Genomic DNA, 13453 nt, shown 5'->3' with positions numbered 1-13453 from the left:
ACAAAATATATATATATATATATATATATATATATATATATATATATATACACATGGTCCTGCAGCATGAGCTCTGTGGACAGAAAACATAATAAGCCTGCAGTTTAGTAAGGAAATTGTTGGGATAGAAGTAAGATATTGATGTGTATTTTTGCTTCCAAGCTAACAGTAAGAACCTTTACAAAACACCTTTAAAAATGCATAAGCACTATAGACTTTTTTATTTGCAGGAAGTGTCTTCAAACACATCCTTTAATAACAAAAAATACAAAGCATTGATAATACATGTATTAGAAAGAACTCTCTTGAAATACATTTGCAAAACAGAACAAACCTATTTTAATAATTTGCAAATCAGTGTAACGTAGAGGAAAATCGGGCCTGAGTTTTAGCTTGGGCCATGTCAGGTACTAGTTTTGTGTCCTTGGACTAGTTATGTAACCATTCTGAGCCTCAGCTTCCTAGTACGTAACGTGGGGCTAATAATAATGTCTTTACAATGTGGCTGTTGGAGGACTAACCCCTCTAGACATGCAGTAAATACTAGTTCCCTTTATGAGTCACAAATATATCTTTTTTCTTCTAAGGCTTTTCTTGTTTTATAAAAAATAATGTGATTTCATATACTTTTCATCAGATTTTATTTTGTAGCCCTTGATTTAATGTGAGCAATTTGAAAAATTCTCCTGGTTTCTTGCTACCTGGAATATTAACTTTATAAATATTTTATTTCCAAATTCATCATATTATAGTCCAGCATGACAGTCAAATCTCTTTCTTCATGTCTCAGCATTTTTATATCTATATAGCAGGCAGTTCTGTTTACAAATAAACTACATTCTAAACTATATTTGCAAATTGGTTGATTAGATGCAAAAATTCACTTCTTTATTGACTACTTAAAATCAGTTAGATTCACATTTATAGCATAAATATTTACTGATAAAATTGGATTTTAGCCTGAAGTTGGGGTCTTGAGTGGATGCTGCAAGAGTGGTTCATAACAAAGTGTGGTAAATCAGTTTTATCAACTCTGATTTCACTTAGCTATAACACAATTTTAAAGTAGCTGGTTTATTCTTTGCATAATTTTATCTTTATTTGTGGACACCATCAAGATCTTTCAGGATTCACACACAGTGTACTTCAGTGTAAGGTACTCTCAGTGACTTCCCCACTACCTCTTCAACTGAGGTACCCCCTCCAATTTTGTCCCACCACCCTAAAAGCTCAATAGTCTCAAGCTAGCAATCTTTAATTTACTCACACACATACTCACTGCCTCACTGCCATTGATCTCAGTGAAACTGATTAAAAACACACACAAAAATATAATGGCCCAATAGCTCTAGGACACAGGTTTTACTGCTTTCAAACAGTATGCCTGCTCAGCTCTAGTAATTATCTAGTTGGTAGAATTGCAGGCAATGTAACAAAAGAGAAGGGATTCTTTTCCTTATTGGGAAAAATATTTCCAAGTAACTAGTAGGCTGTTTTTTATCTCACAGCAGGTAAGCCTTGCCTAGGAATCTATCTCCCTAAGGGTAGTTTTTTGTTTTGTTTTGTTTTGTTTTTTATAGTTTCTATGCTTCTCCATGATTTTCCTTGTTTCTTAATAACATCTCCTAAAGTGGCAGTAGCAATGGTTCTGGCAATTGGAACTTCTTGTTTGCTTTTGGGGGACAGAGAGAGAGAAATGTTGAACAGGGCATGAGAAGCTGTTTATAATATGGGTCATTTGTAAGTAAAAAGACTTTGGTTTTTCTCTTTGCTAAGAGAGAAGGTGCATCTGTCCTTGTAATTCAGCCACAAAGAAAATAAAGGTAGATATTCTTGGGTTTAAAAATTTAGTCAGCTCCAACCTCAACATCCATCACACAATATACCCATGTAACAAACCTGCACATGTACCCCCCAAATCGAAAATAAAAGTTGAAATTATAAAAATAAATAAATAAAAATTCACAAAAGTTTAATCAGCAAGATGGGTACCCGGGGTATTTGTTTGTTTGTTTGTTTGTTTGTATTATTTGTAAAACTAATGTACTTTATACTCATACAAAATCTGAAAGTAATCAAGTAAAACTTGTGAAGTGGTAATGCTGTTTCCATTGGGAAATGTTTAGTAAAAGGATATACACTAGTTTTTAACATTTGCAGTGTCAAGTAAATTTTGCTGTTTAAAACTTCTGTATTATTTAAAAGGTCTCCCATGGAACAAACTATACATTCCCAGAATTTAAACGGACAGTGAATACCTTTTGTCTTCAGTTACTTGCTTTCCTTCATGAATTCCTCTCCTTGGTTCTTGAATGTTGATGGTTTTCAGGACTCAGTAATTATTCCAATTCTCACACCACAGATTCCCTAAGCATTGTTGCTTACTCCTGAGACTTCAGTTCCCATTATATGCTGGTGATTCCCCATCTCTCCATATACATATATAACCAAAATATTTCTTGAGTTTCAGACATGTATAGCTAATAGCCTTCTAGATGTGTCTCACAGAATTTCAGGCCCAACCTGGACAAAATTCTGTCTTCCTCATTAAGCCATATGCCCATAATATTTTCTACTCTGTCGAATTTAACCAACATCTATTCCGAGCTCAAAAAACTAGAAATGTAAGGAATATCCTACCTGTTTTACTCTCTTTCTCCTCCAACATCAAAGCATGTCGGGTTGGCATCTTCATATTGCCTCAGTTTTTATGAGCTTCCAGTTCAAAGTGTTGGTGTTGTATCACTTTACACTCTGCTTACTAACATTTAGAAGAGTAGTTTGCAACTAGTCATACATTAGAAATTATCTGGGAAGATTGTTAAAAATATTAATGCCCCAACACCACTCTGAAAAATGCTGATTTCATTAGTCTGAGATGGGCTCAGTGATAGAGACTGCTTATAAAGTTTCACAGGTGACTCTAATGAGCAGAGAATCCCTGCTTTAGAAGCTACTCACTTCCCTCAGGAGAAAGCCCAAGTTTAGTTTCCAAATTAAGAAACCCCCTCACGATCTGGTCCATAACATTTCTGCAGCATCCCTGCTTGTCACTGCCCCTACCCCTTGCCATGGAGGCCCTAAATGACAGGCCATAAGAAAATTTCATCTTCCCTGCTTTAGACTTTTTTCTTCTTCCCTTAATACCTTTGTATATGCTGCTTACTATGATTAAAATATTCTTTCTTTCCTTCCTGGACCATTTTATTTGCCTTTTCTTTAGCAACAAGAAGCCTTTCCTGATATATCCCAGTCAACCCAAGATAGAGTAACGTCTTGCCTACAGTGTCACAGGTCTCTTTTTTGGGGGACATTTGTCACTCTGGTTGTTTTTGAAAGTTTACTTCTCTGAGATTGTATACACAGGGAATGTACCTTTTTCGTGTCTCATCAGCTCCTGCCACAGCAACTTGATATGTGCTTGTTAAATGAAATTCACAGGAACATATAAAATAAAATTATACTCTTAAACTGAATTTAATTTAGAAATAAAGGTATGTGTATCATGTCAATACATTTATAGCATTTTCAAACTTGACTCACTAGCCTTAAACTCACTCCATTTGCATTCAACTCACCACACTACGAGGAAACACATTATGAAATGACGTGGAAAGACATTTTCCAAAGAAAAATTAGGATTTTCCCAATTTCACTGCTTTCAGTTGAAATCATTTTCTTTTTATTATTATTATTATTTATTTAGTTTTTATTATTATTATGCTTTAAGTTCTAGGGTACATGTGCATAACGTGCAGGTTTATTACATATGTATACTTGTGCCATGTTGGTGTGCTGCACCCATCAACTCATCAGCACCCATCAACTCATCATTTACATCAGGTATAACTCCCAATGCAATCTGATAGGCCCGGTGTGTGATGTCCCCCTTCCCGAGTCCAAGTGATCTCATTGTTCAGTTCCCACCTATGAGTGAGAACATGCGGTGTTTGGTTTTCTGTTCTTGTGATAGTTTGCTAAGAATGATGGTTTCCAGCTGCATCCATGTCCCTACAAAGGACACAAACTCATCCTTTTTTATGGCTGCATAGTATTCCATGGTGTATATGTGCCACATTTTCTTAATCCAGTCTGTCACTGATGGACATTTGGGTTGATTCTAAGTCTTTGCTATTGTGAATAGTGCCGCAATAAACATACGTGTGCATGTGTCTTTATAGCAGCATGATTTATAATCCTTTGGGTATATACCCAGTAATGGGATGGCTGGGTCATATGGTACTTCTAGTTCTAGATCCTTGAGGAATCACCATACTGTTTTCCATAATGGTTGAACTAGTTTACAATCCCACCAACAGTGTAAAAGTGTTCCTATTTCTCCACATCCTCTCCAGCACGTGTTGTTTCCTGACTTTTTAATGATTGCCATTCTAACTGGTGTGAGATGGTATCTCATTGTGGTTTTGATTTGCATGAAATCATTTTCAATAGAAAAAAGTTTTATGAACAAAAGAAGTCTGATTTATTAGTATATTAGGGACATAAAGTTCATTTTCACATTCTGGCATTTATCTTGAACTCTAAACTGCATACGAAATTAAAATTATAAAATATAAGAGATGAGAAAGATGATGGAAGACAATAAAGACAACTTTATAACGTGGGAAAAAACATAGAAATTTATTTTGACAAGTGTGGCCCTCAGATAAACAGGGATGTCATGTCTAATACTTTACCACTTTCCACTCCCAGGGAACCTCAAATTCCAGGCCACTGGCTATAGAATTTAATTTCAATTTTCCTGTTAGAAAGACTGAGTCATTCATGGCACTTTAAGGCCTAATAATGACAATAACACCATTGCAATAGCAGCAAAGCAAGAATAGTCACCACTTGCTGAAAGCCTCCAGGAAGCAGGTATGGTAGAGTTTCAACTCTCCCAGCATTGCTTGTTGTGGCAGAGACAACTATCCATCCTCCATGTGTTTGTACTCCCTGTCCATAGAGAGGGATTATACTTCCCACTATTTTGCAGTTAAGTATGAGTGAAATAAAGTGCAACTCTTCCAGACTTGAACCATAATAATTTCTCACATAATTTTTCTCCATTGTCTCTTTCCCTTTAGGTACTAGGAATAGATTTTTAGCTTTTTAAGATGTATTTTAAGATGACATTAGCCACTGCATTTTAGTGTGCACTAATCAAACTTCAGTGGAAATCCAAATCACAGTCAAAAATGCATTTCAGTGGACATGAAAGTTATAAGGTGATATATAACAAGTTCTCAGAAGTCTACAGGATCTAGAAAAGGAAAGAGCAGCAATGGTTTCCAAGGATGACCATAGTGTTTTATCATTGAAAGTGGTGATTACTTTGAGGTAGTAGTTCCAAAGCACATTTTCTAAGTTAACAGTAGCAAATACTCTCACTTCAATATAAATAGCCAGAAAAAAAAAATGACACCAGGAAGGTGGAAGGATAATAAATATTCACTAAGCATTTAATATGAGGAGGATATAAATTTGGGCTCTATATGAATGGTATTTTATTTAAAACACACAAAAACCTGGGAAGAAACCTGCCTTATTAATAGATGTGAATGCCAAAGCTCATGGAGGCTTGGAGATTTGTACACATTCCATCTTTGGAAAAGAGAGGATCTGAGATTGAACGTAGATCTGACCTGCACATGTGCCTCATGCCGTCTACTTAGGAAACTAATACTTATTTCCAGAGATCCAGTGCCAAAAGCATAAGGTGGGTGGTATAAACATCCAAGGCAGCCAGATGGGGAACTGTGGTATATGACGGTGCACAGGATTCATCTGATGAGGGAGTCCCAGTTTCTCTTCCCCAGCCAGATATTGTCATGTAGAAATGTGGGCCCAGGGTTGTCACACTCTCCAAATTTTGGAAGTTAGAAATTTGTCTTCTTATGTGAGATGTCCCAGTGCTTAAATATTGGCAACTAGTTACATTTGACTGAGCTGGCCACTGAGCCCATCTTTGAGCTGGACTAGGTTTAAAAACTGCCAGATTACTGCTTCTGATTTTATTTTATTATTTATTTATTTAGAGACAGGGTATCTCTCTGTCACCCAAGTGGCAATGCAGTGGCACGATCATGGGTCACTGTAGTCTCGACCTCCTGGACTCCAGCAATCCCCCCACTTCTCAGCCTCCCAAGTAGCTGGGACTACAGGTGCGTGCCACCACACCAAGCTAATTTTTGTCTTTTTTTTTTTTTGGAAGAGATAGAGTTTTGCCATGTTGCCCAGGCTAGTCTCAAGTTCCTGAGCTCAAGGAATCCTCCTTCCTCAGCCTTCCAAAGGGCTGGGTTTACAGACCTGAGCCACAATGCCTAGCCTTCTGATTTTAATGATCATTCATATCAAATTTGGCTGTTCTGCAGCAAGAAAGACAGCAGGGATTTCATGCACACTTCTAAAAACACCAAATGTGAACTCTTAATGCTTAAGAAGACTCCATGCCCAGTGATGCAGAGGTTAGGGCACTTTTTTGACAGGTCAAAAATATATGTAAATTCAACTTTATGTCTGTCAATGAAAAAAGTGAATAGCAGTTGTGTACTTCCTGTCTGACTCTTCTAACACTACAGGCTAATTCTGACATGGCTATTTTCAGCTCAGAAGAGCGTGAACTTAGGATTCTAATACAAGCCACAACAGTATTATTATATTATTGCAGGGTTGGGCTCAGAGCAAAATCAAGACTTCTGGTTCATTCTCAGATGGATCCTATTTATGCTAAACTAGCCTTATCAAAAGGGAGGAGATTCCCCAGGGAGACAATGGGAACAATCCCAGCTAATTAAAATATGGATCACCCACACAGAGGCTGGGCAGCATCCTTTGAGACTGCCAAGACCAAGGCAAATTTCCTGACCATGCTAATGCAGATGTTCACCCAGTTGGGAAAAGGCCAAGGAGCCCTAGAACATAAGGCATGCAACCATTTGTCCTGTTCACTTCTCATCCTCCCTTTCTACTAATTTTTGACCCTAACTACATTTCTTTATAACCTTAAAGTAGATAAGAGCCTTTGGCTAAGTCAGACTACTTTTTTTTTTTTTTTTTTGATACTTTAAGTTCTGGGATACATGTGCAGAATGTGCAGATTTGTTACATAGGTATACACATGCCATGGTGGTTTGCTGCACCTGTCAGCCCATCATCTACATTAGGCATTTCTCCTAATGCTATCCCTCCCCTAGTCCCCCGACCCCCACCAACAGGCCCAGTGTGTGATGCTCCCCTCCCTGTGTCCATGTGTTCTCATTGTTCAACATGAGTGAGAACATGCAGTGTTTGGTTTTCAACAACCCCATCAAAAACTGGGTGAAGGAAATGAACAGACACTTTTCAAAAGAAGACATTTATGTGGCCAACAAACATATGAAAAAAAGCTAATCATCACTGGCCATCAGAGAAATGCAAATCAAAACCACAGCGAGATAGCATTTCACACCATTTAGAATGGAGATCATTAAAAAGTCAGGAAACAACACATACTGGAGAGGATGTGGAGAAAAAGGAACCCTTTTACACTATTGGTGAGAGTGTAAATTTGTTCAACCATTGTGGAGGACAGTGTGGCAATTCTTCAAGGATTTAGAACCAGAAATACCATTTGATTCAGCAATCCCATTACTGAGTATATACCCGAAGGATTTTAAATCATTCTACTATAAAGACACATGCACATGTATGTTTACTGTAGCACTATACACAATAGCAAAGACTTGTAACCAACCCAAATGCCCATCAATGATAGACTGGATAAAGAAAATGTGGTACATATACACCATGGAATACTATGCAGCCATAAAAAGGGTGAGTTCAGCTGGGTGAGGTGCCTCATGCCTGTAATCCCAGCCCTTTGGGAGGCTGAGGAGGGTGGATCATGAGATCAGGAGATTGAGACCATCCTGGCTAACACGGTGAAACCCCATCTCTACTAAAAATACAAAAAAAAAAAAAATATTAGCCAGGCGTGGTTGGTGGGCACCTGTATTCCCAGCTACTTGGGAGGCTGAGGCAGGAGAATGGCATGAACCCAGAGGCGGAGCTTGCAGTGAGCCAAGATTGAGCCACTGCACTCCAGGCTGGGGGACAGAGCGAGACTCTGTCTCACCAAAAAAAAAAAAAAAAAAAAAGGTGAGTTCATGCCCTTTGCAGGGACATGGATAAAGCTGGAAACCATCATTGCCAGCAAACTAACCCAGATTACTTTACGGAAGTATGCAGAAGAACACATGAAATTAATATTTGGATTTTCCCAATCATATTAGGCCATATTTTCAAATATTTTGAAAATATTATTTGAGAGTAAAAGCCATCTAGATCTAAAAACTCCATTTAATCACTTTAAATTACTTTAAAGGCTCAGTGCCTAAGTGATATATCCTATATCCATAATATTACTAATATAAGCACATCTCAATTTATAGGACAAAACTTTTTACAAAGTTTGTCACAAAGAGATTTTCCGTAAGCAAACCCAATTTCCCTTTGGATTTTGTTATACAATTAGAGCTCTGTATCCATGGGAAACTAGATCAAACAGATGGAAATAAACACTTGTGGCAAGGAAAGAATTTAGATGATGACCAGGCTGAAAAGAATGGTAAAAAAAAAAAAAAATCATATTTCTTCTTCAATAAAATAGCCAATAACACATTTTTTTACTACCCCCCACAACCATCTAGTCATATATAGCTTCTCTTCATACCACAGACATTTATTACAAGTGTAGAGATTCCTTTCTTCATAGCTGAATGGCCACATAGGAGATGTAGGTCCTCAGCTCTGTCACACCGGGAGCTATTGGATGATCCTGAATGAGGTGAATGACTCTAGGTTTTAGGTTTCTCACTGACAAAACAATTAGGTTAAGAAAGAGGATCTCTAAAATCTTTGCAAAGCCAATAACTCTCAGTTCTACGTAGTTATTATAATGTGCTCTCCTTTTTCTGCCTGTTATGTAATGTTCGATAGAATTGAATCAATAAATTACCATGTTTTTCTGCTACTTGTAACATCCTAGTCTAGATTCCCTTACATTTTCCCTCAAAAGAGACAACTCTTGGTTTTCTCAAAGTTTCATGACAACTAGGGAGTGGAGGGTTCTGGACACCAACAAAATTGACAAAGGAGTGGAATTGGTGCAGATCTAATGGGAAGTTCACAGGTCATGGAAAGGGTTGATTTTTATCAGTTATTTTTAAAAAACTGATTTTTTCTGAGAGAAAAGCACACAACAGTGAAAACCAGAAAGATTTAAATCCTGATCGCACGAATCTTTATGATCTACTCACAGTTTCCAATCTGTTGAGTGGTCCAGGAGTAACTCATTATATGATCCACCCATGAAATCCCTCCAATTTATGTTATGAACTTGATTTTAGTGAACGACTTGGAAATTTTATAAACACAGTAACTTTAAAGGGGGTATTTATTTTAACTATGGAAAGGTATTTGAAGGCATAAAATGTCCAAAAAAGTAAGTAGTTTAGATGATCCGCCACCAAATTATGCTTAAAAAATCCAAAATGAATGATCAGAGCTTGTTGTCACAAAGATAATCTACATCTACCTTTTAAAAGTCAGGGCATTAATTTTACCATTAAATAGGTTAACAAATCAATATTTTAGCCACCCTAAATATTTCAAGTATAACCTATGTCCATTTGATACAAAGTAAGGCATGAATACATTTTACAAATCTAGATGTAATGATATGTTAATACTGTGAAATTAGTTTCCCCTTCTACAAACATAAGCTATCAACAAACATGAATAACAAGGAGAGAATAAAAAACCTTGATAACCTGGCCTCAGCCTGAATATGTAGTTATTGGTGGCAGACAGTCAAAATACTGACCTCCTTCACCTCAAGCTGTGAGCAGTCTCTATGGTTTTCTACGTGTACTGAAGTGAAACATGTTGGAAAGCCTTGATCCAAGCGCGCTAAAATGTTGTATCTAACAATAAATTATTTATTTATCTTTTTAAAGATAGCATTTGATTCCTTTTTTATTTCAATAGTTTTTGTGGAAGAGGTGGTTTTTGGTTACATGGATAAGTTCACGAGTGGTGATTTCTGAGATTTTGGTGGACCTGTCACCCTAGTAGTGTGTACTGTACCCAACATGCAGTGTTTTAGTCCTCATCCCCCTCCCACCCTTCTGCCCAAGTACCTAGAGTCCCTTATATCATTCTTATGCCTTTGTATACTCATAGTTTAGCTTCCACTTGTAAGTGAGAATATACGATACTTAGTTTTCCATCCCTGAGTTACTTCACTTAGAATAATGGTCTCCAACTCCATCCAAGTTGCTGCAAATGTCATTATTTCATTCCATTTTATGGCTGAGTAGTATTCCATTGGGTATATATAATATATTTCTTTACCCACTCGTTGGTTGATGGACATTTAGGTTGGTTCCATACTTTTGCAATTGCTACTTGTGCTGTTATAAACATGTGCGTGCGGGTGACTTTTTTATACAATGACTTTGTTTCCTTTGGGTAGACACCCAGTAGTGGATTAAATGGTATTCTATTTTTAGTTATTTAAGGAATCTCCATACTGTTTTCCACAGTGATTATACTAGTTTACATTACAACTAGCAGTGTAAAAGTGTTCCCTTTTTACCATATCCATGCCAACTTTAATAATATTTTTAATTTTTTTAAATTGTTGACATTCTTACAGAAGTAAGGTGGTATCTCATTGTGGTTTCAATTTGCATTTCCCTGATAATTAGTGATGTTGAGGATTTTTTCATGTTTGTTGGCTATTTGTATATCTTCTTTTGAGAACTGTTTATTCATGCCCTTTGCCCACTTTTTGATAGGATTATTTGTTTCTTCCTCGCTGATTTGTTTGAGTTCCTTGCAGATTCTGGATGTCAGTCCTTTGTCAGATGCATAGTTTGCAAATATTTTCTTTTTTTATGGAAATATAAGTTATTTATTAATCAATCCACTTACAAAGCAGGTGGTTTAATGCAAGCTTATTGATATCTTCACATATGATCCATGGGAACATGTCCTCCACATACAGACAGTGATATTACTGACTGGATGCATTAGTTTGCAAATATTTTCTTCCACTCTGTGTGTTGTCTGATGATTATTTCTTTTGCTGAGCAGAAGCTTTTTAGTTTAATTAGGTCCCATTCATTTATCTTTGCATTTGTTTTTGGGTTCTTGGTCATGAATTCTTTGACTAAACCAATTAGAAGAGTTTTCCCAATGTTATCTTCTAGAATTTTTATAGTTTGAGACATTAGATTTAAGTCTTTGATCCAACTTGAGTTGATTTTTGTATAAAATGAGAGACGAGGATCCAGTTTCATTCTTCCACATGTGGCTTGCCAGTTATCCCAGCACCATTTGTTGAATAAGGTGTCCTTTTTCCACTTTATGTTTCTGTAGTAAACCAGCTTAGTATATGAAATTACCTGATAGAAATAAACCATCAAGGAAGAGCAGAAAGATTCAGATATAAAGACATATTTTTTCAGAAATATTTAACATAGTAAAAACTGAAAGACATCTAATATTTTTACTTATGTAGTAACTTATTATATTGTATATGACAGCTATATAAACTGTGTTTTCAAAGAATAATAACTGGCATAAGAAAGTTTATATGTTGGCCGGGTGTGGTGGCTCTCAGCACTTTGGGAGGCCGAGGTGGGGGGATCACGAGGTCAGTAGATCGAGATCATCCTGGCTAACACGGTGAAACCTCATCTCTATTAAAAATACAAAAAATTAGTCGGGGGTGGTGGTGGGCACCTGTAGTCCCAGCTACTCAGGAGGCTGAGGCAGGAGAATGGCATGAACCCGGGAGGCAGAGCTTGCAGTGAGCCGAGATCGTGCCACTGCATTCCAACCTGGGCAATAGGGCGAGACTCTGTCTCAAAAAAAAAAAAAAAAAAAAGAAAGAAAGTTTATATGATGTTAACTAAAATCAGTTCGCAAAATCATATATACTATAGAGAGGCATATATACCGAAGTGTTTAATGTTTATCTGATTGGTAAGATTATGTAATTACGTGTGATCATTATGTTATTCTTTAGATCTTTCCCATGTTGTTTCTAGAAATACACATACAATTTTCATAGAGAAAAAGTAATTAAAATTTACTAAGAAAGAGGGGTGAAAATTTGTAAGTTTCATGTCGGCAGCAACAGAGCTAATTTTCAGCAGTGCTAATCATGGTTAGTGGAGTTTGTGACAAGCATTGATTGTGATTCTTCAACGCCCCTTCCATATCAGTTTTTAGCTCATTTGAATGTCACTCCTAAGAAAGGACTCTTTTATTTTGTTTATACATCTAAATCAGATCCTCTGACAGGTTCTGGCAGAGATTGGCCTATAGGAAATGTTACATCTAAATAGGAGTTAAATCAATAATTGAGTATAGAAAATAGAGCTGCCCTCAGAAATATGTCTTAAAGACATAGGATGTATTCCTTGTGAATTGAAATAAGATGTCAATGACACAATCTGTGAAACCGCATTGCGTGTCTATCAATTTTTCTGTTCAGCTTTATGCACTGACCTTTGTGCTGCAAGTATTCCATTCTATTTTAATAAAAACTAGCCCGTACTTTAACTGATTACGGTTTAATGAGAAAGTTCTGTTGTAACCAAACAGGCAAAGGCTGCTTATTTAATTTGAAAACTTCAATAACTATTTTCTCAAAACTTCAAGCAATCTTGGAAAACCAAATTCTTATCAATTTTGAAACTGGCTTCTTGGGAAGAAAGAGTCCGCTAAAGAAAATCTACTGCCTGATTCTCTTACACTTATACAGATAACAAGTAGTTCTTAGAAGCATCCGTCCTTTCTGATATTACCTCTCCAGTTTGGGCTTTTGACTTTCTGTTCTGTCTAATGTAATAACTATTTAACTAGCCTTGCTTCTCTGGTCTGTTGGTACTCCCTTCAATCAATCCCATACACTACCACCAGATAAATCTTTCTAAAGTACAACTCTTTTATGTCACTTCGATCACCAGACTTTAATGGCTCCCCAATGCCTATTAAACAAAACTCAAGCTCCTGAGCAAGACAGACAAGGCCCTCAGGATCCCAACCAACTTCCCAACCTTATCTTCCACTAGTTTCCAGAGCTGCATTCTATTTCATGGTTCCCTAACTGTGGTCCACATACTGACAGCATCAGCATCACCTGAGAACCTGTTAAAAATGCAAATTATTTCCCCATAGGGAACTCCTGAGCCAGAAACTCTAGATAGGGGTCCCAAACACCTATATTTTAACAAGCATTCTAGATGACTCTGATGTGTGCTGAAGTTTGAGAACCACTGTTCTAAACAAACTGTAATTCCTTAAATACACCCAATCATTTTCCAAATGAATGCTTTTTCCAGTGCTGTTTTCTTGCCTGGATGTGCCCTTTTCTCTCTATCTCCAGGTGGGTAAAAAC

General features: G+C 36.9%; 1 protein-coding gene across 2 annotated transcripts in view; it reads right to left on the bottom strand.

Moving 5' to 3' along the window:
• The window catches only part of LOC105481070 (protein kinase cGMP-dependent 1), a 1243906-nt gene that overhangs the window by 1005304 nt on the left and 225149 nt on the right, over positions 1 to 13453 (bottom strand). The gene's annotated exons all lie outside the window — the stretch shown is intronic.

Source organism: Macaca nemestrina, chromosome 9, assembly GCF_043159975.1.
Source record: "Macaca nemestrina isolate mMacNem1 chromosome 9, mMacNem.hap1, whole genome shotgun sequence".
In the NCBI taxonomy this organism is placed as follows: domain Eukaryota; kingdom Metazoa; phylum Chordata; class Mammalia; order Primates; family Cercopithecidae; genus Macaca; species Macaca nemestrina.
This window is presented reverse-complemented; position numbering and strand designations above follow the sequence as displayed.